The sequence below is a fragment of the Macaca fascicularis genome, chromosome 7 (assembly GCF_037993035.2).
Source record: "Macaca fascicularis isolate 582-1 chromosome 7, T2T-MFA8v1.1".
NCBI classification, from domain to species: Eukaryota; Metazoa; Chordata; class Mammalia; order Primates; family Cercopithecidae; genus Macaca; species Macaca fascicularis.
In genome coordinates this window covers 157,105,559-157,110,810 of record NC_088381.1, presented here as the reverse complement: position 1 = coordinate 157,110,810, position 5,252 = coordinate 157,105,559, and positions in this window count along the sequence as shown.

Sequence of the window (5,252 nt, the reverse complement as noted above, 5' to 3'; positions counted from 1 at the left end):
AGAAATGACTTTCCTTTCACCATGAGACAGTCTCTCCCATGTGGATGATGAGCTTGGATCTTTCTGCCCAGACTCATCCTCTGAAACAAGGTGTCTAAGGATTTAATCTGCCAGACCCCAGGGTGCAGACAGTGGAGCCTCAAGGCTAGTGCAGGAGAAAGGTACCAATGCCCCAGGCCAGACGTTATAGTCTCTTTGCCTTATGGGATTTCCTGGACCCTGTCCCAGTACTTCAGACCCCTGGCCTCAAGAGGTTTTAGTGTCATAGCGTTGTGTGGTCAAGTCCTTTGGCTCAGTCCTAACTTAAGAACATGTTTCGGCCGGGCGCGGTGGCTCAAGCCTGTAATCCCAGCACTTTGGGAGGCCGAGACGGGCGGATCATGAGGTCAGGAGATCGAGACCATCCTGGCTGACACGGTGAAACCCCGTCTCTACTAAAAAAAAATACAAAAAACTAGCCGGGCGAGGTGGCGGGCGCCTGTAGTCCCAGATACTCGGGAGGCTGAGGCAGGAGAATGGCGTGAACCTGGGATGTGGAGCTTGCAGTGAGCCGAGATCTGGCCACTGCACTCCAGCCTGGGCGGCAGAGCGAGACTCCGTATCAAAAAAAAAAAAAAAAAAAAAAAAAAGAACATGTTTCACTTCCTCATTAGTTTACAAATTGGGACTTATTTGTAGGTGCACCTGTCAAAAGAAGGTAAAATAAAAATATAATTTAAAATAAAATACAATTATTTATTTCTATAATTTGTTCTATTTTATATAATATTAATAAATGTATTATATTTTATAAGAAATAACATATACTAAAAAGCAAATAAAAACTTCTGTCACATTGTGATCTTCCCACTGGACAGTTTGTATTCATCAGCGTTATTCTCACTGTAGGTCGAGTCACTGCAAAGGTTGTAGGGAGTAGAAGGGGTTTCCGACAAGTAAGAGTTGGCCCCCAAGTGCCTCCCTATCACTCGCTAACTGAAAATTGGTGGAACCATTTCTAACCCCTGGAGCAGTGGGCTCAACCTTAGCACACATGGGAAGCACCCGGGGAGTTTATAAAAATACTAATGTCCAGGTGACTCGAATGCGCAGTCAAGGCTGCGAACCACTGGTCGCAGGCACCTCGGCCACTCTCAGGCTCAGCCTCAGGCTCAGGCAGATGTTTGTCATCATAGAAGGTAAGTGAGGAAGGGACTCTTATTTTGAAAGTGGTCTGTGTGGCCCATCTGTCTGTGTTGCATGGATTCCTAGAGTCCCTCTACAGAGAAGAACTCGTCACATGACTGAGACCGTTTGGGCACATGGTTGCTACATCACTTCGCTCACAGAGCCTTCTATGAATAATGAAAACTGGATGGAAAAAATGGAAATAGTTGTTCTCTTAAAAGGCTGAGAATATAGGGAGAGTTTTAACATTTTGAAACCATCTAAAGCTGATTCTAATACATTACAATGTAAATATCCACCATTGCCCTTCCTTTTAGGGAGTTCTTTTAGAGACTCTGAAATGTAAGTCTGTGCTGTCATCCAAGCTGGCTCTCCAGCTGACTTCTTTTCTAAAACCACTGCCATGGCAAACTCGTGGGGAGGAACACAGGCAGCATATTGGCGGGGGGTGGCGGGGCAGGTCTCTGGCTGCGGCTCCTCCACCTTGGCCATTGAGGAGACCTGGTGGGGGAAGGAGGGAAGTTCAACCTGGCACATGGGACTTTATTAGGGGAGTGAAAAATGAGGTGCTGTAGGTTACAGATTGTCTGAGTCACAGTAATGTGTTCTGGTCATGGCGCCTCTTAGAAAAGACACAGGACAAATCACACCATGTGCCTGGCTTTCCTATCCTCCTCTGAAAAATGGGGGAGAAAACGGGGGAGCAGTAGAAATAGATGACACCTGAGGCTTCATTTAGTTCAGATATTCTGAGAAGTGTTAAGTTTGAAAAGTAGGTCACTAACTGGCTGCTGGGAGGGAGAAGAAAGGAGACCGCTATTGAAGGAATAGTGTTCAAGAGGGTATGGACAAGGAACAGAGGAGGTCTGGTGGCACTTAGGGACACAAGGGGGCCTCTGGACAGAAGTGAGCCTGGACACTTGGCCGGCTCTCTCCCCAGTTTCCCCATCACCTAGAGGCTGCCACTCAGATTGTTAGGCAGAAAATGGCGGCAGGAGCAGCTTCCTCTTCCCGGCTTCCCAGGGACATTGCTGTTGCCATGGTGATGGCTAGGCAGTGTGATGTGTGGCTTTGTGCTGTGACCACCTCCTTCTTTGTTCTCATTCGAACTATAGGCACTACCTCTGGAGCTATAAGAAAGGGCCCAAGTAGGGAATTTCTGTGCTTATTTGACTCACCTCAGGAGCAAATCCCTTTCTCCCCTACCATTGCTTCTACCCTGCAAGGGATTCAGTTTCCTGATTATAAGTTCTGAGGCACTTGGATCCTATTTCTTGAGGGAGGCAGAGACCAAAACCTTTGAAATATGAGACCCACTAAATGAGCACAGAATAAAGTTTGGTCTGTCCCTTTGTTCTGTCTCTGACAGTAGTAGCAAGAGATTCTTTATGGGAAGAACACAGTAGTTGCCTTCGGTGAAGTCAATTTCTAAAGGTTAGGGATGTGAGCCTCTTTGACTTGCCCCGTAATAACTCATTCTGGCTCCATCATTCATGTGAGCTCCTCTAAGCCCTTCTGGAACTTATTTATTCTTTCAGTCTTTATTGGATTCCAAAGGATAGAAGCAACCCCTGAGACTTGTGGTTGAGTTGTGCCCTCATCCATCAGCTGTGGACTCCAATGGTGAAGTAATGTTCTCTGTAGAAAATTCTCTGCTGGGGTTCTTTTCTTGGCTCTGCCACTAGAAAGCTATGACCCTGAGTGAAGTCCTTCAATCTCTCTGAGCCTAGGTTTCCTAGCCTAGAAAACAGAAGCAGGAGCATCTGGCAACCCCTAGCTCATGGGGTGGCTGCATTCTGAAGGCAGGGACTGTACCCCATTCATCATTGCATCCCCAGGGCCTGACATGGTCCCTGGCACATCGCAAAAATTCAGTGAATGGTTGTCAAATAGAATGGATAAAAGCAGACAACATGAAGGGTGAAGCTTCTGAACCAGTTGGAGCTCTGGGTGGCAAGTGAGAAGAACCAACTCAAACTAACTAAAGTGAACACAGGGAGCTTCAAATTCACATGGTTGGGAAGTCCAGCGGCAGAACTGCTCTCAGCCATGGCTAGATTCCAGGGACTCTGGGAAACTACAAGGGCACAAATCATTGGAGCCAAAAAATAATTTTCTTGTTTGAAGTGCATACCTCTTCAGGGACAGTTAGGAACTACATTCACATAAAGACACCTTGGTTTTTAATCCTGCCCTGCTCTTCCAAGGTAATAGAACTTGGGTGAGCTTTTATTTATTTATTTATTTTATTATTTTTATTTTCTAAGCCCTGGCTCTTACCGCTCTAAGACAGGGATAAGAATATTTGCTTTGTGTAGGTTATGCTATGGTTTGAATGTTCATGTCCCCCCAGAATTCATATGTCAAAATCTCCACCCCCAAGGGGATGATATTAGGAGGTAGGGCATTTGGGAGGTGATTAAGCCATGAGGGCAGAGCCCTTAGGAATGGGATTAGTGCCCTTATAAAATGCACCTCTGAGAGCTTGTTTGCTCCTTCTACCATGTGGGGATACAGTGAGAAGATGCTGTCTATGAACCAGGAAGCCAGCCCTCACCAAACACCAAACGTGCTGGTACTTTGGTCTTGCACTTCCCAGCCTTCAGAACCATGAGAAATAAATTTCTGTAGTTTAGAAGCTACCCATTCTATGGTATTTTGTTACAGCAGCTGGAATGGACTAAGACAGGTAGCTGTAAAGCTCAAAGTTAAAAATGTGAAAAATTACTAACAGCCCTAAAATGTAATTTTAAAGCAAAGTAAGTGGCATGCGTATTATTATTGTTTTAAGTAAGCATGAAAGCTTAAACTGTTTTGTGGGAAGTCATTTTAGGAAGAGTGCTCAGGACATCTTTATGTCAATCAATTCCTGTGCTGACTTAGATTTAGAATTTATTGAGTCTCTTACATGGATTATCACCTTAGCCTTTACCTCACTCTATGTGATGGGTACTATTCTTAGGTTCTACTCTTAGAGGAGGAAACTGAGGCTTTATGATGTAAGTCTCCAAGGAACACAGTGGGTAGCGGAGGTAGGAGGACTGAAACTCCAGTCTGACTGAAGAGCCTGCGTGTCATGCCTGAGGATGCTGTGCATGTTCTGGAGGTTTTCTCTCCCACCATGGTGTGTCAGTGTAGGATGGGACTCAAAAATTGTAGAGTGCAAGGGCCCCATCTCACCATGGCCCAGTGGAGCCAGGACTTTGCCCCAGGTTTCTGATTTCTGTTCTGCATCTACCAGAGCTTCTAAGAGGAAGCCACAGAAAACTTAACCAAAGGGATGCATGAAAAGAGAGCTCACAGAATTGCTGCAGTTGGCTGGAGAACCAGGCTGCGATCATGCACACAGGAGCAATGCCCCAATCGTGCTGCAAAACTGGTCTGCAGGACACTCCCTCCACCACTACTGAGTACCATACACAATACTGCCACCAGCACCAGATGCTACTCCTAGCTTCAGGTCACTGTCACTGCCCCCCCCCCCAACCCCAATAACTCCATCTTGCTGCATCTTCTACCATTCTTGCTTCTTTATGTTGCTAACCCTGGATGCAAACTCTGGTTAAGCATATCTGATGGGTAGAGCCTCTCTCATGTGCCCATGTCCTAGCTGCAAGGGAGGCTGGGAAAGCAAGTGTCTGGCAATTTCTGCTTTTAAAGATAGAACCAATGATACCACCCACCAATGCTCAAAAAGGTGGTGAGTTTCCCAAAGCCTGAAAGGGGATTTGATGGCCAATACGAATGTTCTTGAAAGTCTGAATGAGAGTTCCAGGAAATATTAGTTCGCTTTCCCACCTTCACCTCTACCCAGGGAGCCAAAAAAACAAATGCAGTCAGTCCCTTTCCTGCTTCCCCCGAGTTGGGGCATGTGTCCTCCTCTGAGTTTTCTGAAGTCTGTTGTTCTCAGCTCAGCTCCAATGGGAGGCGAATCTGCAGACTCTATACTGGGTCTGATTCATGGGCATATGGTGCTGTATCATGTTGTTGTAACATAAATAAAAATATTTTACATGGAAACTTAAGGGAGGGAGGCTTCCAGAGCCCCCACGCTCTGTCAGTTCCCTCAGGCTGTGAAAGAAAGA